This window comes from Coenobita brevimanus, chromosome 102 (genome assembly GCF_032717465.1).
Source record: "Coenobita brevimanus isolate Jiangsu-jjx chromosome 102, ASM3271746v2, whole genome shotgun sequence".
NCBI lineage: Eukaryota > Metazoa > Arthropoda > Malacostraca > Decapoda > Coenobitidae > Coenobita > Coenobita brevimanus.
Window position 1 is genome coordinate 1616645 of NC_137055.1, and position 27333 is coordinate 1643977.

The window sequence follows — 27333 nt, forward strand, 5'->3', positions numbered from 1 at the left end:
GTTGTGTCGGCGTGAAGGTCGTTGAGTCGGCGAGGAGGTCGTTGCGTCGGCGTGGAGGTCGTTGCGTGGAGGTCGTTGTGTCGGCGTGAAGGTCGTTGGGTCGTCGTTGGGGCCTACTGTGTCGGCGTTGCGTGCGGCGTCAGCGTGGGACTGCAGCGTCGAAGTGGAGCTGCAGTGCTGGTGTGCAAGTGCAACAAATACGTCAACAGCAGCTGCAATGGTAAGAAATAATTTAAGTTTTCAGTCTTGTGCCAAAGTTTGTTCATAAGATTGCTAGCTTGTACCTTCAACTTGACACAGCTACCAAACACTAAGCAAACCAGAGAGAATAATTGTGAAAATACTACTTAACAGAATTAAACAATTCACGTCTTTGGGGATGTAACATGCTATCAAAAGTTCTATCTGTCTGCACATGAGTAAGTTAAAGACCACATATCTTTTTCAGCATTTAACCTTTAAAAGTGCATTGCGTAATACTGTAAAGAACATTCCCATAAAATAACTGATCATAAAACTTAGAAGAAATGATGCAACAGTGTTCATGTTCCGCGGCGATGCAGACGGCGTACCTACCACGTTGAGGAAGAGGCGGAAGCTGTGATGTGGGCGGAAGCTGCGGCGTGGGCAGTTGTCGTCGTCATCGGCGGAAGATGTGTGGCCGGCGGAAGGTTCGGATGCTGCAGTGGTAAGATAACTTTGCTGTATGATAAATCTACTTATACTTGCTGACCTTAAACTTTTAAAATATCTGCATGTGTAACTAAAACATCCTTGTCCATACAAACACCTTAAGAGAACTGCTGCTGAGAGTACGTTCACCTTGCAGGGGGTGAGGAGCTGCCGAGACAGAGCTGTGATGTCGCCAGGATTAGATGAGGGCGGGAGATGAAGCGTCAGCGTGGGGAACTGTGGAAGCTGTAAATGGTAAGATGTGTTTTAGTGTTATCTGACTCTAATTACATGTCTTGGTCAGTTAAATATCTGCACGACAGTGAAAATAAACAGCCATGTAGAAAAATAACTTGGATGTCTGTTACAAATACGATCATCTTTCAGGCGGATGCTGAGAATCGGTGCCGGAGTACAGACCTGAGACGCCAGGGCCTGTGGGGGTGTCGTCGGTGCCCGTGGGAGCGTCGTCGGGGCCTGTTGGGGTCTTCGTCGGGCCTGTGTGGGCGTCGTCTGGCCTGTGGGGGCGTCGTCGTGGCCTGTGGAAGCTGTGGTATTGCTGGCAGCTCCAATGATGAACAGTTTTGTTGACAGAGATGATCTTGTTGGCATAATGGACTTGATGCCTCTTCCTTAGTGATTTAATTGTCACTTTAGTACTTTTATGTGCAAAATAGATATACCTACAGCATAAATGAAATTGTTAGTGTCATTAAGTACTTTGCAACAATTTCAAGATATCATTGTCATAAGAGGCGTTAATGAAATAGACCAACAGGATTACCGCTCAGATTCCATGTCCAGTTATAGATGGTGAATAATTATGGGAAAAAATAGTTTATGTAGCAGATGAAATAACTGAAATAGCTTATCGGACTAGATCTGTCTCTTCACCAACACTGTTATTACAGGGAGGGACGTGTGAGCAGAAGTGCACTTACTGAGGTGGCCAGAACAGCAAAGAAGGTACTACGAGAGGAAGCCAGAGGACGAGATGAGCAAAGAATACAAGAAATCATGCCTATGACACAAGAGGTCGGAGATAAAATGAGAGGATAACTGAACCGGGATGCCAGAGCAGTGTTGGCATTTCATCACGCCAGGTACAGTTTAGTTATGGCTTTTGATACAGGTATGGCATATGATTGATTACATTGTTTAACATAATGATTATACAGTTGGATAAGGTGATTAGTAATTCTGTTTCGTCTCCAAAATGCTTACGTCTCATCCTTGAAATCAATCTATCTATCTGTTGCCAGACGCCATAATCCCGTAAGCGGTGGCCATTTGAATGAGTTATTTGTTTTACGGGGAGGGGCACTAACCCTCCACCAACCCACTTGTTGACACGTAGGAAGCACGTATGGTTTGGTTATATGGTTACCACCCAGCGTTGTAAATGGTTTCTTGGCTTACAGGAAACCATTTGGCTTGTCACTCAATGTAAAGCCACCTGTAAAGGAAAGAAAAGCAATAAGAAGTGACAGGAAAGATGGGAGAAATAGGAAGAGAGGAGGGCAGGCACAGAAAAAGAATGATAAAGGCTAAGGAAGAAGTAGGCAGCACTACATCAAGTGAATGGATGATGGTCGCCACCACCTACCACAGTCCTTGAAATTATTGAGTTAAATAATATGTAGTTTCAGTACAGTTATTAAAGAACTGGAAGTCCTCGCCATAAAGAGCATTTTCAACGTTCTTGGTCGTTAAATTGCAGTTATTTAGGAAGATTTTGCTTCAGTCAAGTTTCCCCTGCTACCTTTAAACTAAATTGCTAGTTTCTTGAATTTGTAGCTTTTAATGTATTAGAAAAATGTTGGAATCCAGCTGACATAATGAATGGCTGCATCTGACATGTTTATTTTATGGAGACGATACATTAATTTCAGTTGGCTCATCCCCGTCTTGATTGATAAGTTGTAACATAATTAACACAGGACTTTGTGCTAGTTACGAAAAAGTGCTATGGATGTGTAACACCGTAGTACTGTCGTAGTCTGTCTGAGCTACGTAATATGGCCGCAAAAAAAAAAAAAAAAAAAAAAAATCCCAAAATGACGAATGAACTGTAGAAGTAAATAAGATACCTACTTGGCAGGTGGAGTGAAGGCTTACGATGCTGAAGAGAATCCGATGGGGAAGGGACACTGGTGATGCTGACTGTGACCGTGGGAGATGATGCTGACGGCGACCGTGGGAGGGACCACAACAAAGAACCTCATCTGAAGGGAAGATTAGGTAAGTACTCGTACTTTGCAAAACACTGCATAATACAATGAGACAATATAACAAAGGCAAATTACCTAGTACAGTAAGTGACAAAGCCAAAATAATGTAAATATACTTGACGGTAAAATAAGTGTGGATATTTTCAACAAAGAGACAGTCAGAAATAACGAATGCACTGATGTAAGTCCTGCTAATTTTATACGGCATTTACAGGAGGGAAATCATCCAGCTTGTACCACCTCAACATACTGCTCGGTGCCATTGATACCTCGTCTTGAATTTACCCCTCCGAGGATCGCTGCCTACCCAGAAGTATCCTCATCTTTCTTATCCGGTAATGTACGAGGACTTTGAACCTCACAATATTTTAGTTGACTTTACACCAATCAGTCGTTAGTCAGGATATAGTAAATTTAGTTCACGACTCGGCTTAGCTCCAAACACTCGGCCTCCAGTTAATCATATCAAGGCTTTGGTCACCTCTTAGTCGTCGTCAATTCTGTCATAGGGTCGTATCATTTTAAAAGAGCGCCAAGGTGTAGACATGCCTGGCTTTTCTGTATCGTTGCTGACTACACTATATAGTGGAATGCAGGCTGATCACATAAATTAGTGTTTCATAAATAACTATAACGTTATGGACTTGCTTACACCTTTGTGCTTTTTGTAATAACTCAAGTCGTTTGCCTCTCCTGTCAGTTGCTCAGTTTAGTTTTACCTCATCGTTGGCCCTTTATAAATGAAAATCACGTCCCGTCCTTAGTATTTACTCAACCATTTTCATGCTTTGTTAGACCCCCAGTCAGACACTCACAGGCTCAGTCACTGATTCCGCCTCTTGGTACATTTTACCAATTGACTCACTGATCAGCAGTCGGCACAGTTAGTCAGTCTACATTCAAGTCGATCACATTCACTCTTAGTCAGTCCACACTCTTTACCACTCCACCCTTATGATTCAGCCCAAATCCATCACTACAAACCCTTACTGATTCACCCGACATCCTCCAGTACTCGAAATCCTTACTGTCCGTCAGTCTACAGCTTTAATCAGTCCACAGCCCTACTGACTAAGTCAGTCCACAGCCTCACTGACCCAGTCAGTCCACAGCCTCATTGACCCAGTCAGTCCACAGCCTCACTGACCCAGTCAGTCCACAGCCTCACTGACCCAGTCAGTCCACAGCCTCATTGACCCAGTCAGTCCACAGCCTCATTGACCCAGTCAGTCCACAGCCTCATTGACCCAGTCAGTCCACAGCCCTGCTGACCCAGTCAGTCCACAGCCCTGCTGACCCAGTCAGTCCACAGCCCTGCTGACCCAGTCAGTCCACAGCCCTGCTGACCCAGTCAGTCCACAGCCCTGCTGACCCAGTCAGTCCACAGCCCTGCTGACCCAGTCAGTCCACAGCCCTGCTGACCCAGTCAGTCCACAGCCCTGCTGACCCAGTCAGTCCACAGCCCTACTGACCCAGTCAGTCCACAGCCCCACTGACCCGTGTCCACACCCTATGTTAGTCCTCATCATCAGTCAGTCATTGGTAGTAGGTCAGTTCAATCAAAATACACGTCAGTGACTCACACCCACAACCAGTCAGTCGCCCTACACCCATGGACAATACACACCTTCAAAAACTTAAGTAGTCCACACCCACTACCACCACAAACCCTTACTGATTCAGTCCACAGCCTCCATCACTACATACCTTTACTGATTCACTTCACAGCCTCCATCACTACATACCTTTACTGATTCAGTCCACAGCCACTATAACCACAAACCCTTACTGATTCAGTCCACAGCCTGCATCACTACATGCCTTTACTGATTCAGTCCACAGCCCCCATCATTACATGCCCTTACTGATTCAGTCCACAGCCTTGTAAAATCCTATCAGTCCACAGCCTAGTAAGCCCATCAGTCCACAGCCTAGTAAGCCCATCAGTCCACAGCCTTGTAAATCCCTGTCAGTCCACAGCCTTGTAAACCCCTGTCAGTCCACAGCCTTGTAAACCCCTGTCAGTCCACAGCCTTGTAAACCCCTGTCAGTCCACAGCCTTATGATCTATCAGTCCAACCCCTTAGCCAATCAGACTCCCCAGTTAAATTTCACTGTTAGATCGTCAGTCTATGCCCAGTGTCACTCAGTCCACGCCATGTCGCAGTCCACACCCTGTCGCAGTCCACACCCTGTCACAGTCCACACCCTGTCACTCAGTCCACACCCTGTCACTCAGTCCACACCCTGTCACTCAGTCCATACCCTGTCACTCAGTCCACACCCTGTCACTCAGTCCACACCCTGTCACTCAGTCCACACCCTGTCACTCAGTCCACACCCTGTCACTCCACACCCTGTCACTCCACACCCTGTCACTCCACACCCTGTCACTCCACACCCTGTCACTCAGTTCACACAGTCACTTAGTCCATACAGTCACAGTCCACACCCTAGCAACATCAGTCAGTCAGCATCAGTCATTTGAAACCTTCAGTCATTTGTCAATAGTCAGCCAATCCAGTCAGTCCACAGTCCAATCCAGTTAGTCCACAGTCCAATCCAGTTAGTCCACAGTCCAGACTTAGTCCACAATCCAGTCTACTTAGTCCACAGTCCAGTCTGCTCAGTTCACAGCCCAATCCAGTTAGTCCACATTCCAGTCTACTCAGTCCATAGTCCAGTCTACTAAGTCCACAGTCCAGTCTACTTAGTCCACAGTCTAGTCTGCTCAGTCCACAGTCTAGTCTGCTCAGTCCACAGTCTAGTCTGCTCAGTCCACAGTCCAATCCAGTTAGTCCACAGTGCAGTCTACTTAGTCAACATTGCAGTCTATTCAGTCCACAGTCCATACTCAGTCCACAGTCCAGTCTACTCAGTCCACAGTGCAATCCAGTTAGCCCACAGTGCAGTGTACTCAGTCCACAGTCCAGTCTACTTAGTCCACAGTTCAATCCACTCAGTACCCAGTCCAATCCACTCAGTCCACATTCCAGTCTAGTCAGTCCACAGTCCAACAGAGTCATTGTACAGCCACAGTCTAGTCCAGTCCACATTCACAGTCCAGCTAGCCAGTCAGTTCACAGTTCAGTCCAGTCAATCCACAGTTCAGTCCAGTCAGTCCACACCCACAGTCACTTTTAGTCCACACCCTCAGTCCAGTCCAGCCAGTCAGTCCACACCCACAGTCCAGTCTAGTCCAGCACACTCCAATCAGTCCACATCTCCAGTCCATTCCAGCCAGTCAGTCCACACCCTCAGTCCAGTCCAGTCAGTCAGTCCACACCCTCAGTCCAGTCCAGTCAGTCAGTCCACACCCCCAATTCAGTCTAGTCCACACCCACAGTCTAATCCAGTCCACTCCACACCCACAGTACAGTCCAGTCCACACCCACACACACAATCCAGTCCAGCCCAGTCAGTCTACACCCCAGTCCAGTCCAGTCATTCCACATCCCCAGTCCAGTCCAGTCAGTCAGTTCACACCCCAGTCCAGTCCAGTCACAGTTCACACCCCAGTCCAGTCCAGTCACAGTTCACACCCCAGTCCAGTCCAGTCAGTCAGTTCGCATCCCAGTCCAGTCCAGTCAGTCAGTTCACATCCCAGTCCAGTCCAGTCAGTTCACATCCCAGTCCTGTCCAGTCACAGTTAACTCCCCTAATCCAGCCCAGTCAGTCAGTCCACACCACCAGTTCAGTTCAGTCCAATCAAGATAGTTCACAACCACAGTCCAGCCAACCAGCCATTTCACACCCCCAATTCAGTCCAGTCAGTCAGTCCTCACCCCAGTCCAGCCAGTCCACATCCCAGTCCAGTCCAGCCAGTCTACACCCCAGTCCAGTCCAGCCAGTCTACACCCCAGTCCAGTCCAGCCAGTCCACACCCCAGTCCAGTTCAGTCAGTCAGTCCTCACCCCAGTCCAGCCCAGTCAGTCCACACCCTAGTCCAGTCCAGTCAGTCCACACCCCCAGTACAGTCCAGTTAGTCAGTCCACACCCCTAGTCTAGTTCATTCAGTCAGTCCAGACCCCCAGTCCAGTCCAGTCAGTCAGTCCTGACCCCCAGTCCAGTCCACACCCCAGTCCACTCAGTCCACACCCACAGTCCAGTCCAGTCCGCACCCACACACACAATCCAGTCCAGTCCAGTCAGTCCACACCCCAGTCCAGTCCAGGCAGTCAGTTCACACCCCAGTCCAGTCCAGGCAGTCAGTTCACACCCCAGTCCAGTCCAGTCCAGGCAGTCAGTCCACACCCCCAGTCCAGTCCAGTCAGACCACACCCCAGTCCAATCCGGTCAGTCATTCCACACCCCAGTCCAGTCCAGTCAGTCAGTTAACTCCCTTTAATCCAGTCCAGTCAGTCAGTCCAAAACCCCAGTCCAGTCCAGTCAGTCAGTCCAAAACCCCAGTCCAGTCCAGTCAGTCAGTTCACACCCCAGTCCAGTCCAGTCCAGTCAGTCAGTTCACACCCCAGTCCAGTCCAGTCAGTCAGTTCACACCCCAGTCCAGTCAAATCAGTCAGTTCACACCCCAGTCCAGTCCAGTCAGTCAGTTCACACCCCAGTCCAGTCCAGTCAGTCAGTTCACATCCCAGTCCAGTCCAGTCAGTCAGTTCACACCCCAGTCCAGTCCAGTCAGTCACTTCACACCCCAGTCCAGTCCACTCAGTCACTTCGCACCCCAGTCCAGTCCACTCAGTCAGTTCGCACCCCAGTCCAGTCCAGTCAGCCACTTCACACCCCAGTCCAGTCAAATCAGTCAGTCCACACCCCAGTCCAGTCAAATCTGTCAGTCCACACCCCCAGTCCACTCCAGTTCAGTCCAGTTAATTCACACCCACAATTCAGTCCAGTTCAGTCCACATTCTCAGTCCACTCCAGTTCACTTAATCCAGACCCACCGTCCAGTCGTTGATATAATCGGTTAATCCACACCCTCATTCCACACAGTCAGTCCACACCCAAAGTCAGTCAGTCCACACATTTAGCTGATTCAGATAGTCCACATTCTCAGTTTTCACTTCCTGTCAGTATTCTTATTACCAGTTAGTCAGTCAGTACCTTTGTCAGTACAGGCCTAGTACTTGTATACGTTAACTGACTGTCATTATATTTACTGATTCAGTTGGTCCAGTTAAGCTTTACTCCCACGGAGACAACTCTGTGAAATGTTTGATTATTTAAACCATGTACTGAATTATTTTCAGCTTCCTACCCTCCACCTGCCACTTACCACCTGCCACCACCACCTACAGCCCTCCTGCCACCACCACCTGCCACCACCCACAACCCACCTGCCACCACCCACAACCCACCTGCCACCACCCACAACCCACCTGCCACCACCCACAACCCACCTGCCACCACCCACCCACTACGTACCTCCCACCACCCACCCACTACGTACCTCCCACCACCCACCCACTACGTACCTCCCACCACCCACCCACTACGTACCTCCCACCACCCACCCACTACGTACCTCCCACCACCCACCCACTACCTACCGCCCACATGCCACCCACATGCCACCCACTACCTACCGCCCACATGCCACCCACTACCTACCGCCCACATGCCACCCACTACCTATTGCCCACATGCCACCCACTACCTATTGCCCACATGCCACCCACTACCTACTGCCCACATGCCACCCACTACCTACCGCCCACATGCCACCCACTACCTACTGCCCACATGCCACCCACTACCTACCGCCCACATGCCACCCACTACCTACCGCCCACATGCCACCCACTACCTACCGCCCACATGCCACCCACTACCTACCGCCCACATGCCACCCACTACCTACCGCCCACATGCCACCCACTACCTACTGCCCACATGCCACCCACTACCTACTGCCCACATGCCACCTGCCACCTGCCACCACCACCCAACCACCCACATGTAACTTAACCATCTGCTACCTGCCACCCACCTGCCACCCACCTACCACCCACCTGCCACCCACCTACCACCCACCTACCACCCACCTACCACCCACCTACCACCCACCTGCCACCTGCCACCCACCTGCCACCTGCCACCCACCTGCCACCTACCACCCACCTGCCACCTGCCACCCACCTACCCACCAGAGCCTTCCTGATCGCTGACAACTCTACTGATGAAGCCAGCTCAAAATAAAACTTACTTTTCTTTAATAAAATCTGGAAATCTTTTATCATACCTCAGTTACCTCTGTCTTTATACCTGAAAACTATTTGATGTGGGGTTGGTGTGGATATTGTGGGGTTGGGATGGTTATATAAGGTGGGGTTGGTTGAAAGGACTTTTATACTGAAGGAAGAATTGGATGTTGTGGAGGGTTGGGATGGATATCGTGGGGTTGAGTTGGGATGGATGTCGTGGGGTTGGGATGGATATCGTGGGGTTGAGTTGGGATGGATATCGTGGGGTTGGGTTGGGTTGGGATGGATGTCGTGGGGTTGGGTTGGGTTGGGATGGATATCGTGGGGTTGGGTTGGGTTGGGTTGGATGTCGTTGGGTTGGGATGGGTTGGATTGGGATGGGTTGGATGTCGTTGGGTTGGATGGGGTTGGGTTGGATTGGGTTGGGTTGGGTTGGGTTGGGTTGGATTGGGTTGGGTTGGATGTCGTGGGGTTGGTTGGGTTGGGTTGGGTTGAGTATCGTGGGGTTGGGATGGACTGGATTGGATGTCGTGGGGTTGGTTGGGTTGGGTTGGATGTCGTGGGGTTGGTTGGGTTGGGTTGGATGTCGTGGGGTTGGTTGGGTTGGGTTGGATGTCGTGGGGTTGGTTGGGTTGGGTTGGGTTGGGTTGGGTTGAATATCGTGGGGATGGGATGGACTGGATTGGATACAGTGGATGGGTTGGACTGTGTATTACTGAGTACTGGAATGGATATGCTCTATTCCCTATTCCCCTTCTCCCTCTTTCGTTTAGCTGCTGGCTTCTTCCTACTCCCCCACCCCTTGCACCTCCCTCCCCTTTTCCCTATTCTCCCTCCCCTCCCCCCACCCCACCACCCCCCTCCCCCCTCACCCCCTCACCCACTCCCCCCTTCACCCACTCCTCCCCTCACCCACTCCTTCCCTCACCCACTCCTTCCCTCACCCACTCCTTCCCTCACCCACTCCTCCCCTCACCCACTCCCCCCCTCACCCACTCCCCCCCTCACCCACTCCCCCCTCACCCACTCCCCCCTCACCCACTCCCCTCTAACCCCACCACCTCCCCTCACCCACTCCCCTCTAACCCCACCACCTCCCCTCTAACCCCACCACCTCCCCTCTAACCCCACCACCTCCCCTCTAACCCCGCCACCTCCCCTCACCCACTCCCCTCTCACCCCACCACCTCCCCTCACCCCACTGACCCCCTCCCCTCACCCCACTGACCCCCTCCCCTCACCCCACTGACCCCCTCCCTCACCCCACCACTCCCCCCACCACTCCCCCCTTTCACCCCATCCCCCTCTCATCCCATCCCCCTCTCATCCCATCCCCCTCACCCCAACCCCCTCTCACCCCAACCCCCTCTCACCCCAACCCCCTCTCACCCCAACCCCCTCTCACCCCAACCCCCTCTCACCCCAACCCCCTCTCACCCCAACCCCCTCTCACCCCATCTCCTCCACCCCAACCCACACCCCTCACCCCACCCCACTCACCCCAACCCACCCCCCTCAACCCAACCCCCCCTCACCCCACCCCAGGGCCCTCTCTAGGACTATTATAACTGATTCTTTCCTTTTAGTCTGAAAATTTCCCACACTTTAAACACTTTCTCCTTGAATATTAAACCCCAGTTGGCTTCAGTACAGGTGGAGGAAGCAGACACTGATGAAAACATTATAACTAAAAACAAACAATGTACCTGTGCAGTGTGATCTCCTCAGACTTTCTCCCGCAGGTGTGGTCGCGTGGGAAGACAGCAGTCAGACCGACATTCCAGAGGCCATACTTCTCGCCACTCCATCCACATCTCCACTCCTCGCCTGTCTTAGCCACTCCATCGATGACACCACCACTACTCGCCTCTTCGCCATTCAGCCGATCAGAATTCGCCACCCTGCCCAGAGAGATGTCCATTTAAGTCCTGGATTATAAGACTTTGAAGAACTTTGGCCAGATTATATATGACATGGGTACATTAAAACTGGACCTCCACACACTGCCTCTCTTCGCCTTTCACCTGATGAGAAACCTGTCCTGGCCAGAAAGATCCTCGGTCTTGGAGGAAACACAAGAATTTGCATCGGATAAATGACACTTGGAAATAATGAACCAACTAGTTAGGACTACGGTTGCTGACGCTTTTTATCCTATAGAGGAAAAAACCTTGTAAAGATTGCCGGAATAAAGGACTGGACTGGTGTTGTTAAATACCTACTTAGGCTGACAACAAACAACAATATGATATGAACTGCAGAGTTAGGATCCAGAGACAAAGCTTAATTCCCACTGATGTTTTACTTTGAAAATTTAATCTGAATAGGACACTTGACCATGTACAAATACTGTAACTGACCAGCTTATCTATACACATGCAGTAAATAATAGTAATTTTATTCGAGCCATTAAAGGAGATCCAGATACTTTACCTATTATCCCTGGACCTTACCTACCACATGGTTACTAAATAGGGATGAATAGGACCAAAGGATAGTGAATCAGTACCCAGTGAGTCGCACCTCCCTTCCCTACCTATGGCATTCAAGCCTTCATATTTTTAACTTAGCACTACCTGTTGTATTCAAGCCTTCGTACTTTTAACACTACCTATGGCAGTCAAGCCTTCATATTAACTTAGCACTACCTATGGCAGTCAAGCCTTCATATTAACTTAGCATTACCTATGGCAGTCAAGCCTTCATATTAACTTAGCATTACCTATGGCAGTCAAGCCTTCATATTAACTTAGCACTACCTATGGCAGTCAAGGCTTCATATTAACTTAGCATCACCTATGGCAGTCAAGGCTTCATATTAACTTAGCATCACCTATGGCATTCAAGCATTCATATTGACTTAGCACTACCTATGGCATTCAAGCCTTCATACTTTTAACTTGGCACTACCTATGGCATTCAAGCCTTCATACTTAGCACTACCTATGGCCCCAAGCATTCATATTAACTTAGCACTACCTATGGCATTCAAGCCTACTTATTTTTAACTTGGCACTACCTATGGCAGTCAAGCCTTCATACTTTAAGTTGTTGCTTTGAGAACTGATAGTCTTTAGATCTGGCTTGATGAACTCTGATAAAGGTGCAGTATACCCACTTCAGTACCTCATTTGGACTTTGACGAAGGGGTAAACCTGACTGCACAATAGACTTAGAACTTTCACTGACAGGATGGCAAGAAGGCTTTGATAACAGCACTAGTGAAGGGATACATAGGAGTATCTGGATCTACTCTGAAATAGGACATGGGTAAAGAACACCTTTACCTACACTGGATGCAATAGCTGGTCAGACTTACATGCAGTGTGTCTGCAGTACACTCATTGCAGGTTTCCTTATCAAGATACCTTAAGTACACATGGGAAAAAACCTGAATGGAGAACACTAAGGTAAGAAGTACTATGAAAACTACCAACCAGCGAGATGACCTGGAGGGGCAGCGTACAGGAGCTTCAGCACCAGAGTATATATAAAACAGTCTGGCAGTAACATGAATAAACTGCAGGCACCAGAGGAAATAACTCTGGAGGATTATAAACAGCCGAAATAAGGCTATTACTGCTAGTCAAGGCAGTGCTAATTGCACTAAGTAATGAAGCTAGTCAGTCTTGTACAAATACTGTAGTTACCCATCAATAAACCATAGCTGACCAAAGTACTGGTTTTGCTGTACCTGGGGGAGGGGGTCTGCACAAAGTCCGAAATAAAGGTTTTGCATCCGTAGATTTTACACATCGCTAAAAATAGTCCATGTTGAAATAGGGGTTTTACATCCGCAGAGTTTTTACACAACTCTGTCAGATTCTAAGTTGAAGTAAGGGTTTCTCATCCGTAGATTTTATACCAAACCATAAAAGAATAATTCTAAGTTGAAATAGGGGTTTTACATCCGTAGAGCTTCTAGTTGAAACAGGGGTTTTAATCCGTAGAGTTTCTAGTTGAAACAGGGTTTTTGCATCCGTAGATTTTTCTAGTTGAAACGGGTTTTACATCCGTAGAGTTTTTTAAGGTAAAGTATGTGTTGTACCCCCCCTCCCCCCTCTTTTGGTCACAGTTTCTAAGTTGAAGTAGGGCTTTTATATCCCTAGACTTTATACCCACTTCTCTGGTGGGTATAAAGCCCAAGTCCGAAGTAAGGGTTTTGGTGCCCTTAAGACTTATACCAGATCCAGTCACTCGAAAAAATCCTAAGTCCCAGTTGGAGTGCTTTTTGGACTTAGGATTTTTCGAGATGGTGGAATTGGTATAAAGTCTAAGTTGAATTGTGGGTTTTTTTACCCAAGCGTTTATACCAGCAAGTTAACTTGTGCTGGAGTCTACTGTGTACTCTGTTCCATGTCTTTGGGAACTAGAGTATAACATTGTATGCTTTCTTTGCATACTTTACTTTTTCTGTGATATTGTATTTTAGTCATTTGTAATACCATAAAGGGCGAAGTAAAGTTGATATACAGCTGATTCTTTTATTATCTTTAGTGTTTTACAAGAGTTTACAATTACAATACATTTACAAAGTATACAAGTAGCAATGGCAGCAGCTGTTAGGTTACTCTGGCAGAAGATTTTATGTATTAAAGTATCTCAAAGTATATCACAAAAGTATTGGACTAGAGCAAATGTTTCAAGTATTATCAAAGTATATCAGTTAAATACGGGCAAGATACCTTTAGCAATTAATATTATGTAGTAGGTCCTATGTCTATCTCCAACTCGCTCCCTCGCTCCTACTCGCCCCTCTACCCTCTCTCCATCACGCTCACTCTAGAACGACAGAAAAAGAAAAAGCGCATAAAAAAGTAAAGGTGGGGAAGAGAAAGAAGCACTAAAGCAGACAGACACTAACAGACAGACACACACCATCCCAGCACGTTCGGCTGCGCTGAGGACAGGCAGACAGGACAGACGGAGAGGAAGATGGAAGTGGAAGGAAGTCCCCCCTTTCCCGCCTCCCCCCACCCCACCTCCCTCCCCAGACCCACCTACCTGCCACACCCAGCCTAGTATGCTGGGAACTAAACACACACACACACGCAAAAAAAAAAAAAAAAAAAAAAAAAATCACGCACACACAATCACACCCTAAAGGAAAATACAAAGAAAAATACAACCTGTCACCTGTCCTGTCCGGCGCTCCGATCTCCCTGCAGGCTCTCCGGTCTCCCCTGGTCTCTCGGCCGTCTCGTCTCTCCCTCGCAGCCGTCTCTGCATCGCCTGGGGAAATACAGGAACATCAAAGGTGCCTAAGGAATGCAATGCCTACCAGAGTAACGCTATACAGGTGCCGCCACAGCTGCTGCTACCCTCCCTACCACATCACCTATTAGTACAAGCTACAACACACGCTGCACCAGTTCCTCTGCAGGGCTTGCCATGTTCTCGAGCGGCCATCTCGTCGTCTACAGCTGCCATTTCTTCCGTAGTTGCCACCCCTTCTTCTGAGGTTGCCATGTCTTCTGAGGTTGCCATCTCGTCTTCTGGGGCTGCAGCTTCGCCTTCCCCCTCGCCTGCAGTTGCCATCTCGCTGGCCAGGGTTGACATCTCGTCCTCCGGCGTTTCCATCGTTTTCTGTGGAGCAAATATCAATTAGGCCAAAGTACGCACTATATGCTACTGCTGAGCCTATGTCCCGTATTCTGGGTGGCATAGGAGGCTTCGTAGCGCATTTCCCTGAGAGATTTATTTTCCATAACACCAACATTATATTGCAAACTTACGTCAATGTCTTCTAACCCCAACTTGTCACCCAATTCCTTTCCATTCCACACATCCTTCCTTTAAGTTCTTCACAGCCATACTGTACCATCACCACACCCCCACTACCACCACCACCACCACAACCACACTCCATCACAACCACACTCCATCGTAATACAACCACCAGCATAACATTATCACCACTACCACAACCACGAACTACCACCACCATCACAACCACACACCACCACCACCAACACCGCTGACATCACCACCGTCACAACCACCACACAGCTATCAGTGCTCTCGTGCAAAATTTGAGAGAGAGAGAGAGAGAGAGAGAGAGAGAGAGAGAGAGAGAGAGAGAGAGAGAGAGAGAGAGAGAGAGAGAGAGAGAGAGAGAGAGAGAGAGAATTTGCGCGTGTGCGTGTTTCGTGCGTGCGTGTGTGTGTGTGTGTGTGTGTGTGTGTGTGTGTGAAAATAACTCTTTTAACAATAAACAAAATGCATGACTAAGTGTACGATGTGAGAAAAGCTCAGAAAAAAATATTTCGAATTTCAAAAAGTTTAAAAATGGTTCAAATACCTTTTACTTGGGGAGAAAGCTATTATTTCCCACTCCTGTCGTCTGTCGTGTCGGTGTAAATATCCTTTGCTTGCCTGGCCGTGTAAATATCCTCTGCCTGCTTGGCCGTGCGAAAATCCTCTTCTTTCTTAGTGTCAATGGAAAAATTCAACCTGAGAGGTGGAGAGCAGAGGTGTGAGGGTAGGGGAGGTTTGACTGGTAGCAGGGAGATGGGTGGGGGGGTAGAAGGAAGAGGTGAGGGGGTAGGGAAGAGGTGAGGGGGTAGGGAAGAGATGAGGGGGTAGGGAAGAGGTGGGGGGGTAGGGAAGAGGTGGGGAGGGTAGGGAACAGGGGAGGGGGGTTCAGGGAAGAGATGAGGGGGTAGGGAAGAGGTGAGGGGTAGAGGGAAGAGGTGAGGGGTAGAGGGAAGAGGTGAGGGGGGTAGAGAGAAGAGGTGAGGGGGGTAGAGGGAAGAGGTGAGGGGGGTAGAGGGAAGAGGTGAGGGGTAGAGGGAAGAGGTGAGGGGGTAGGGAAGAGGTGAGGGGGTAGGGAAGAGGTGAGGGGGGAAGGGGGAAAAGGTGAGGGGGAAGGGGGAAAAGGTGAGGGGGTAGAGGGAAAAGGTGAGGAGGGTAGAGGAAAGAGGTGAGGGGGTAGAGGGAAAAGGTGAGGGGGTAGGGAAGAGGGGAGGGGGGTAGAGGAAAGAGGTGAGGGGGTAGAGGGAAAAGGTGAGGGGGTAGAGGGAAAAGGTGAGGAGGTAGGGAAGAGATGAGGGGGGTAGGGGGAAGAGATGAGGGGGGTAGGGGGAAGAGGGGACGGGGTAGGGAAGAGGGAACGGGGTAGGGATGAGGGTAGGGGGTAGGGAAGAGGGGAGGGGGTAGGGAAGAGGGGAGGGGGTAGGGAAGAAATGAGGGGGTAGGGAAGAAATGAGGGGGTAGGGACGAGGGGAGGGGGTAGGGAAGAAATGAGGGGGTAGGGAAGAAATGAGGGGGTAGGGAAGAGGTGAGGGGGTAGAGGGAAGAGGTGAGGGTGTAGGGAAGAGGAGAGGGGGTTAGAGGAAAGAGGTGAGGGGGTGGAGGGAAAAAGTGAGGGGGTAGGGAAGAGGGGAGGGGGTAGGGAATAGGGGAGGGGGTAGGGAGAGGTGAGGGGGGTAGACGGAAGAGGTGAGGGGGTAGAGGGAAGAGGTGAGGGGGTAGGGAAGAGGTGAGTGGGGTAGAGGGAAGAGGTGAGGGGGGTAGAGGGAAGAGGTGAGGGGATAGGGAAGAGGTGAGGGGATAGGGAAGAGGTGAGGGGTAGAGGGAAGAGGTGAGGGGTAGAGGGAAGAGGTGAGGGGTAGAGGGAAGAGGTGAGGGGGTAGGGAAGAGGTGAGAGAGTAAAGGGAAGAGGTGAGGGGGTAGGGAAGAGGTGAGAGGGTAGAGGGAAGAGGGGACGGTGGTTGAGGGAAGAGGTGAGGGGGTAGGGAAGAGGTGAGAGAGTAGAGGGAAGAGGTGAGGGGGAAGGGAAGAGGTGAGGGGGAAGGGAAGAGGTGAGGGGGAAGGGAAGAGGTGAGGGGGTAGGGAAGAGGTGAGAGGGTAGAGGGAAGAGGGGACGGTGGATGAGGGAAGAGGTGAGGGGGTAGAGAAGAGGTGAGAGAGTAGAGGGAAGAGGTGAGGGGGTAGTTAAGAGGTGAGGGAGTAGGGAAGAGGTGAGAGGGTGGGGAAGGGGGACTGGAGTAGCCAGCATAGAGAAGGTGGGAGTTTAGAGATGGTGTGAACAATTATCCACTGCTACGAAGCCAAATCACAAAAATCTTCCTCTGGAAATATATCAGTGTGGTTGTTTGTAAATGTTGGCAAATTTAACAATGATATTTAACATATTTTCCATCGGCTGTTTAATTAGCAAGGAGTGTTTGGGACTTTTCACAAACCTCAGGGCACCTTCGAAATAAACAGCTGTTAATCAGGATTATTGTATCTCCCTTGCCGGAAGGGTGTGTGAATAATGAACTCATTTCTTAGTAGGGACTGTCACCGAAAAAATTGCTTCTTTAGACCCAAGAGCACCAGCATTGTTAACAGCTCGTGTCATAGTGGAATTGCTGTACCGTGTAAATATGTAGTTATAATACGTCCACATCCACGTCACCCAATAGAGTGTACGAATTATTTCTTTTAAGTAATTTCTTGGGGGGGAGGGGGTACTGACAATCTTCACCCCCCTCCCCCCGTAGTTCACACAACGCACGACGTCAGGACGCATGCCCTGATCAAGGAAGGGTGTAAATCACAATCTTTATGCAAATATGTGAACGGTACAGTCATGAGAGCCAACCTGAAAGCCATTATGGTCAAAGCCCCATACTGTCACCGACCATGACTGCCAAAGTTTCAGTCAGTTATCGAGAAGGTGAATAAATCGGATTATGTCGGGGCAAATGATCATGTTAGTGTTAACCCATTCAGCCAGGAAACGTCGTTCATTTTATTCTTGCAACAGCCTGATGATTTTATTCAGCTTAGGGTACACTTTTCAAACTGGAGGAGTCAGATACAGTACTAATAAAATCTTTAGTAAGGGAGGCTGCTCGTAAGCTGAATAAAATGGCTTGATAACAATAAGAATAAAATAAGAATGCTGTCACTCTGGTTCAGGGGAATAAACGAATCTTTACCTAACCAAGCATTACGTAGTCAACACACACAGCACAGAAATAACAATGATTAGATGGACGTGTAGTTCTTACTTAAATGCTAGGCCTGGGTTTAGGGGGGAGGCTAGGTTTACTATTGACGAATTAAGAGGAGGGATGGGACAAAAGTGTATTGTTGTGATGAGGAGGGATAGACTGAGGTGGTTAGGACATGTGAAGAGGATGGAGGATGACAACTGGGTGAGGAGAGAGAGGTGTGAACGTCGGAGGTAGGGCTGCGAGAGGCAGACCGAAAAAGGCCTGCGACGAGGTCATAGTGTGTGACCTCCGGGATAAGGGAGTGAATAGGGAGGCTGCAAAAGATTGTGCAGTGTGGAGAGCCGCCATGATGTGACCAAGGCCGACAACGCATGCAAGCATGTTAGATCCTTTAAAAAAATATACGACACGAACGATTCGATACAGGTAAGGTTCAGGGATCACCATTGTATATAATTTCTCTCCTGCCATTTTTGCCTTCCATCTCTACAGTATCCCCGGCCATCCTATCGCGTTGACGAATAGGGGAATTTGGAGGAGGAACACGAACTACAGCAGTCTACCCTCCTCCTCCCTGCCTGACTTACCTCATGCCCCTCCCCTACCCCCGCTTTCTCTCTCTCTCTCTCTCTCTATTTCCTATCTGTCTATCTCCACACTCCGACACGTCAGCTAAATATGACCCACCACCTGTTTAGTGGTTGTGTGTGTGTGTGTGTGTGTGTGTGTGTGTGTGTGTGTGTGTGTGTGTGTGTGTGTGTGTGTGTGTGTGTGCGCGTGCGCGCGCGTGCGTGCGCGTGCATTAAAATATCCGAGCATCACTGAGTCCATGCATCAGTGTGTGTGTGTGTGTGTGTGTGTGTGTGTGTGTGTGTGTGTGTGTGTGTGTATCAGTATGTGCGTGAACTTGTGTGTATGAGTGTGTGTGTGTGTATCAGTATAAGCGTGAACATGTGTGTGTGTGTATGAGTGTGTGTGTGTGTATCAGTATAAGCGTGAACATGTGTGTGTGTGTGTGTGTGTGTGTGTGTGTATCAGTATAAGCGTGAACGTGTGTGTGTGTGTGTGTGTGTGTGTGTGTGTGTGTGTGTGTGTGTGTGTGTATGTGTGTGTGTGTGTGTGTGTGTGTGTGTGTGTGTGTGTGTGTGTGTGTGTGTGTGTGTGTGTGTGTGTGTGTGTGTGTGTGTGTGTGTGTGTGTGTGTGTGTGTGTGTGTGTGTGTGTGTGTGTGTGTGTGTGTGTGTGTGTGTATCTGTATAAGCGTGAACATGTGTGTGTGCATCATTTTGTGCGTATATCTATGTGCTCATATCTGAGTGTTTGTGTATCACAGCGCCTGTGCGTATCAGCGCCTGTGTGTATCAGCGCCTGTGCGTATCAGCGCCTGTGTGTATCAGTGCCTGTGTGTATCAGCGCCTGTGTGTATCAGTGCCTGTGTGTATCAGCGCCTGTGTGTATCAGCGCCTGTGTGTATCAGTGCCTGTGTGTATCAGTGTGCGTATATTAGTGTGCGTGCGTGCGCTGATCAGTGCTTGTATCAGTGTTTGCGTGAATGAATACGTGCGTGCATTAGTATGTGCCCGCTCCGTGTGCGCGTGTTTAGTCCGTACATGCCGCGGCGTGTACGTGCATCGGTGTGTACGTGCATCAGTGTGTACGTGCATCGGTGTGTGCTTGCATCAGTGTGTCCGTGCATCGGTGTGTGTGTGCATCGGAGTGTGTGTGCATCGGTGTGTGCGTGCATCAGTGTGTACGTGCTAAGTGTGTACGTAGTCGAATTGTGTGTTCAGTGTGTACTTAGTCAAATTGTGCTTGTTCAGTGTGTACGTGTTTATTGTGTGCGTGTTTGTTGTGTGCGTGTTCAGTGTGTGCGAGTTCAGTGTGTGTGTGTGCGCGTGTGCGTGTTTATTGTGTGCATGTGTGCGTGTTCAGTGCGCGCGTATTCAGTGCGCGCGTATTCAGTGTGTGCGTATTCAATGTGTGCGTGATAGTGTGCGTTCTCAGTGTGTGCGTACTTATGTGCGTGCTCTGTGTGCGTATACCAGTGTGTAACTCAAACTGTCTGCATGTTTTTAAGAGTGAAGGTATGCAAAAATTTAATGATGATAATAATGATGATGATGATGACTGAGGCGTCTGGCAGTAGATAGTAGCAGTAGATAGATGATGATTATGATGATGATGATGATGATGATGATGATGATGATGACTGAGGTGTCTGGCAGTAAATAGTAGCAGTAGATAGATGATGATGATGATGATGATGATGACTGAGGTGTCTGGCAGTAGATAGATGACGATGATGATGATGATGATGATGACTGAGGTGTCTGGCAGTAAATAGTAGCAGTAGATAGATGATGATGATGATGATGATGACTGAGGTGTCTGGCAGTAAATAGTAGCAGTAGATAGATGATGATGATGATGATGATGATGACTGAGGTGTCTGGCAGTAGATAGTAGCAGTAGATTGATGATGATGATGATGATGATGATGATGATGATGATTATGATGATTTTTCTAGTTCTTTTTAATCCGGAAACTTTTGTTATCAAGGAGGATTCTGTACTCTACTCCTCTCACCTTAACTTGGCCCAAATTTTCGGCCATTTGCAGCTTTTCACGTGTCTCAGTTGTTTCTTTGAAACAGCACTTTTTCGTGACTAGCATAATATTCTATTGTTACAACTCAGCATTCGAGATAAAGAGATTGCAATTTAGGCCAAGTTAGAGTAAAATGAGTCTAGTGAAGTCGATGGGATGGAGGGAAGGAGTAGAGAGGTATACGAGAGAGGCGGGTGTACGTTGGGGGAGGGCAGCGAAATGGCAGTGTAGCCTACAGGGCGACATGAAAGTGATTTGTTTGTGGCCACCCCTTACGGGTTTAAGGCGTCTGGCTATACTGTAGATAACTAGACAATTAGGGCTATAGATATAGGTGACGATACACGACTATTAAAATTACATCCATTTCCCTTATTTTCTACAATTTCTTTGGCCTACAACGCTTCCTGGCTGACCGTAAGATATCCCCGTGTCCTAATTTAGTCACCTTAATGACAAAAACAGCAAAACCCAACACTTGCAGCAAGAGGAGCAGCCTACACACCATCACTACCCCCTAACCAGCAAAACGTCGTCTATTGCCCTCATCTGTTGAATCTATTTGACCTATGACACTTCCTGGTTGGTAGCAAGATACCTCTGTGTCCTATCTGAATCATGTTAATGGCAAAAACAGAGAAATTTAACCCCAAATCAGTAAAATTTAACACTTACAGCAGGAGACGGAGCCGACGTAGACTCACCCTCTTATCGTCCGAGTACCACTGACTGACCAATGGAATGCCATGCTTGTTCAGCCCAGAAACTCGTGTGAAACTTTACCCAACTACTTTAACAACCGCTAGAGGGCACGGAGGCCCTCTCATCTTCAGGGTAACTCTAGTATTTTATTCTAGCTAATACAAGAGGCTATTATGCACCTGTGAGCTATTTATAAGTGCCCGAGAGCGTTAATGCTGTAAATATTAACCTTCCAATGATCGTGACATCTCCAGTAGCCTACTTTTTTTTTTTAATTAAGCTCCAGACGATTATATTTACCTGGGATTGAGTCATAAGGGCCTGGGTGCATAAGAGAAAACCGTCGTAGAGGAACCATCAGGGACCGTAGCAAATAAAGTCAGAAATTATTCTCAGATGCTTACCATACTCTATTCACTTTCACTTTTTCTAATATTGCCATTTCCTCACCTTAAATGCTGAGCTGTAAGGATACATTAACACTAGAATATAGAACAATACTCTCTTTTCCCTAAATGGACCTACAATTACCATCTTTTCATCTTGAATGTTGAGTTGTAACAGTAGATGAATACCAAAACATGATGCTAGTCACGAAGAAATGCTATGTAGAGGATGTAGAGCCAAACCATTGTCATTTCCTGGCACTGGACTACGTGAAATGAGTAAAATTACCTACACAGAGATGGAAAACCGGCCTGTGTTAGAGGAAGACCGGTATAGTCACGAAAAGGTGATATGGAATGGATACAGAATTTCACTTTAACTTGGCCTAATATTGCCATCTCTCCATCTTGAATGCTGAGCTGTAACAAGAGCCTGACGATACAATATGATGCTAGTCACGAGAAGTTGCTGTGCGAGGGATGAAGAGCTGTGGTATTGTCTTCTTCTGCCTGTAATCAGCTTTGGGAAATAAGCATCAAAATGAAGATCTCAGCCATGTTAAGTCTGATAAGCTATACATACAGCTTAATGGAACGCTCTGATAAAAATTACAGCTATAAACTCATTTTACAACTCCCTAGCACCTGTCCCTTGGCGATTTATTTTGCTTATTACACCTTGCTCTCCTGTGCTGTATAGATACTTCAAGCTTTACCATAATCTGCATAAAAAACGTTCAAAAGGATGTTAATCAGCCTTGTCCAAAAATATATCGCTAAGGAAGTCTTTGGCTGACTAGTGCGAGGTGCCTGTGCGTTACCATGGCAACCTCTCACACCACCAGTTACAGACACACATTTTCCCACCAGCAAGTTCCATTAGCGAGTATTGTGTGTGTGTGTGTGTGTGTGTGTACAGTCATGCGTGTGCCTGCACATCTCACCGCAATGCTCCGCCAACACCCACAACACTTTTCTCCTTAATTTCTTACCACAGAGAACTCTTACATTCCTGGAACTTTTCAAAAACTTGGTTCGACGTCGTTCTTACATATTATGAAGGAAAAAAAGGTAACTGTTGATATAAATGTCCGTACAAAAACATTATATATAAACTGCGGGAGATATATTCTATTCACTATCACTTGGCCCAGATTTTCGTTCTTTTGCAGCTGATTTCACGTAGTTCAGTGGCAGAAAGTACAATGCTATGGCTCTACAACCTTGCCTCAGCACATCTTCGTGACCAGCATCATCTTCCAGTATTTCTATTGCTACAACTCAGCATTCAGGACGGAAATAGGGAAGTTTTAGGCCAAGTTAGAGTAAAAAGAGTATAGTGGACAATATTCATAGTCTTGCCTTGGTTAGAGTGTGTTACACACACACACACACACACTCCCTTCCCCACCAACAAGTCCTACCTTAGAATACTTGTGTGTGTGTGTGTGTGTGTGTGTGTGTGTGTGTGTGTGTGTGTGTGTGTGTGTGTGTGTGTGCAATCTTATCAGTGTGACGTGTGCGTGTGCGTAGTCATGTGAGTATATTTCACGTACATGTGTAGATGTGTTAGTATAAACAGTCATATCAGTATGACGTGTGTGCGTGTGTGTGTGACTTTCTTCATCTCAGCCTTCTGTGTCCCATGGGAGTGTCCTTCCACTCTTCCCATTTCTTGCCGTTCATCTTACATTTTCTGTATTCAACAGTGTATAAAATATCCCTTCCATCTCTTAATAATTCTCATGACTTTAAAGATACCTCATTCATTGTTCATTAACCGTACATTCTGCTCCACCTCCTACTCCTGTTCAACTTTCTGCTTTGCCTATGACTTGTCTTGCTGCAGTTCAGCAGCAGTATCCTCTTGTCTGGTGATGGTAGCCGCCTCACCAGCATCCTTATCCAGTCACTCTTGCAACTCCTCCTTAGCAAGGTTCCCCTGCTCTGCAACTGCCGACATTTCTGCTGCCCTTGGTGGCTCAAACCCCTTCTAATCATGCAGTGATGTTGGAGTCTACGGGGTTCTGAGGAGTTTGCACCACCCATTCTTGAGCGTGGCAAGACACTTTCTTCCACGCCTTTGACCAACTGAAGATGATTCCCTTGATGATGTATTTCTTGAAGTTATACATGGTTTTGTTGCCACTGGTGTCCTCACAGTCTTTCTGGTCCATCCCATCCTCAGTCACAATGAGGCGCTGGTGCAGGTGAAGAGTTCTGTACTGACTCTTTGCATTCTCTGTAACTCCCTGCTACATAGGCTAGGTAAGGGCAGTGCAGTTGGCTACCAGGAACAAAACCTTGAGTTATCTACCCTTGCTGCATCGTTTGGTGGAGGACAGATGGACTGGTGCACTGCCTTCTTGTCAGGACTGATGTCATACCTTTTTTGGTGCTGCCTCGTGGAAGAGTCAAAGCTGTGGTAGAGCCAGTCATGAAAGGTATCCTTGGTAAGCCAGGCAAACCTGTTCCCATGTATTACACAGGATGCTTGGTCATGATGTCCCTATGTGCCCGAGGTTGCTTGCTCTTACTTACTATGACTGGCTGTAGGCAATAAGAGCCATCAGCTTTGGCACAGGCCAGAATGGAGAGAACCTCCTTCATTATCTTATGCCCTGGGGTGCTGCCAATGTCCTTCGAAGCCTGAGTATTTTGAGGGAGAGCACACCCGAAGAGACCAGTTTCACCAGCGCTGTAATTCTGGAGCTAGCAGCCTCTCATTCTCCACCAGCTTCTGAGTATACTACGAACAGCTCCACATCACTGACATCGACGCTGAGCATCTCCCCAATTATGGCCTTGTTAGCAATGCCATGGCACCTCCTGAACCTCCATAGTCAGCCATCAGAACACCTGAAACACTCTGCTGTAAAGTGAGTAGCAAGCCTTTGTGCTGCATGTTGAATATCCAGGTCACATATGGGAACACCCTCAGCTTGCTCCTGCGTGTGCCACTAATTATTTATCGCTTTGTCCAGTTTCTCGTTGGGCAACTTCCTACTCCTGAACACATCCTTCCCCTTCACATGCCTTCCATTTTCTTCATAAACTACTTTGTTTTGTCCTGGACCTTCAGGATGCCAAGAAGTCGACCTCTTTATGCCACACTTGTGACTGAGGTTGTCCCTGATTGTGCGCCTTGCTCACTTCCATCTTCTCAGCAATGGTCACAATCCTCCTCTTTGCTTTCTCAGTAGAGATGGTAGATGATTCCTAACAAGAAACCCTTTTTCAGAATCACTATTGGGTATCACTTCACGCTAGAGATGCAGGATGTAGAGGCACAGATGCCAACACAATGAAAGACACAGCAATACTGAGCCCAACAACGTGTGATACAATGTGTCCACAACCTCCAGTCCCACTGAGGTCTACCACAAGTAGCCCCACTTAACTTGACATGCCACTACTTCCCGCCTGCTCATCCCTTACCTAGCCCAAGTGGGTGGGAAGTACCACCACCTGCACTGGAAACTGTGTTCTAAGTCAGCATGCACATGGGGATTGGATCCGGTAGGCCTACATTATACACCCCAAGTAACAGATGGTAAATGTCAAATGCAAAAGTCTCCAGTGGGCTCAGGGGTGTGTGGAAAGTTAGTGTGGTTTTTCCCCTTTAACAGATGGTATCTGGTATGTCCGGGGGCACTCAAAGTGTCTGTTAAATCCGATATCTGCCCCAGCGGGGTCTGGTAATGTGAGCATCTATTGTACCTGGTTACTGCCTGACCCTTATATTGAACTGAGGGAGTTTGCAGCTGTCCAAAGGTTAACCAAGACCATTTTCAACCCTCAAACTACTAGAAGTCTCCTCAGCTGAACCAAATCATCTTGTGGTAGCCTAAACTAAATAAGGTATCCATCAAGGCAAAAAGATAAATCTTTGGCTGACTCTCACTGACTAGCTTCCCTAGATGTCAAGGTGGTTACCGGATATGGATTTGGGGTGGGGCCCGGGGGGATAATCCTGGCCTCTTTTCCCACCTAAGAATGGGGTGAGGCATGATCCAGAAAGCAAGCAGAGAAAACATGAGGCAACTGACCCCTTCTAGGTATAGGATTTAAAGCCTGGGCTACCAATTGCCAGTAGATTTTAGGGCGAATGATCACTAGAAGCATTAAATAACCAAACCTCCCCTCCCCCCCCAAGCCAGCTGGGGCACTGCAATCACTAAATCACTTGAAATAAAACATGTTATCAAATATTACCGGTACTTAGTTCTGTGCACTGACAGCAATGTTTGAGTGTAATTCAAGTTCAGGCTTGTACACAAGCTCAAAAAGATGTCTTTAACCCCTAAAGGTTGGTCCTCATTCTGGAACGTGTGTCACGGGTACATCAGGTCCTGTTCCATAACATTTAGACGTTCTTACGTTCTCAGCCACTGCTTTACAATAAAATCGTGGGACATTGGAACACCACTCATTTTAAAGCTAAAGAGTTGTACTTTGCTGGGTATGAAGATTATTCATTGGAAGCAATTTTTGAAAAATCACCTATTTTTTTGTGAAAAAAAGCTTTGAAACCATGAATGCTTCTTATTCTCACTTCTTTTTTTTTTTTTTTTTAATATAGAATCTGAGATGATTTGCGTGGTAGGTGGTAGAGGGATGATGATATCAGTTTTGGGAGTGGACTTAAATGGTCATGTTGGCAAAAACTGACCAAACATTCTTAAACGTTTGTGCTGCTGCAAAGATTGCACCACTGGGTTGTTTTTGATCAACCCATCTGTCTGGCCAAGCAGACCCATCAACCACAGGCAAATAATTCCCCCTGCGGTGAACTGACATTCACCTGTAGTTCACAGCACCTCGCTTTGGTGAAGTGCAGGGAAAAGTACAGTATAGAGGTTTGGTTCCTGGGAGAATGCCACATACACATTTCTCCACAGTTAACAGGGACACCATAGCAGGCAAGCTTCACTTCACCCTGAGAGCATCACACCACTGGGTGTGACAAGTCCTTGTTCATCATGCCACTGGGTTTTACGAGTCCTTGTTCACCACCTTGTTACTTAGGTTTGTATTCTTGTCCTGCCAGGAAGCTCCACAACACCTCTTCCTAAGCTGTTTATTTTGGTTATTGCACCTGGCTCTCCTCTTCCATGTTATATAAATCAGTCTATTATCACAATATTCTGCATACATATATAACACGCAATTATATCAACCAGTGGTATCCAAAATGGAAGAGGTGTTAGGGAGCTTTCTAAACTGACAAAAAGAGGGGCCTTACTGCTATGAGGTGGAGCACTAATTTTGTCAGCAACTGCATATAGACTATCACAAATCTAATTCCATTAATTACATTTTGTACACTGACAAATCACAGACTTATTCACTTTAACCCATTAGTGGACAGATTTCCTGTGAGAGTGGTTTTACTGGACGGGTACTAATTGTACCGCCCTCCACCTATCGGCTCATAGTTGCGAAGCTCATAGGTCCTTACCCTGAGGTTCCTTTCTTTATTAAATTTTGAAAATGCCCAGTTCTGTCCATTACATTGGACACTGGGCACCAATGGATTAATACTTAGAACTTATCATATAATTCAAAACTTAACCATCTGAGTATGTAGCTTCTCTGAATAAAACTGCATGATGGAATACCTAAC

The 27333-nt window shown here is 47.7% G+C and overlaps 1 protein-coding gene across 1 annotated transcript in view; it reads left to right on the forward strand.

Annotated features, from left to right (window-relative positions):
• The window catches only part of LOC145415317 (trypsin-1-like), a 230982-nt gene extending 223733 nt beyond the window's left edge, over window positions 1-7249 (forward strand). Inside the window, exon 7 of the mRNA XM_080284594.1 lies at window positions 7238-7249. The gene's annotated coding sequence lies outside the window, so the exon portion shown is untranslated. The remainder of the gene's footprint in view (window positions 1-7237) is intronic.
• Window positions 7250-27333: the final 20084 nt, after the last annotated feature.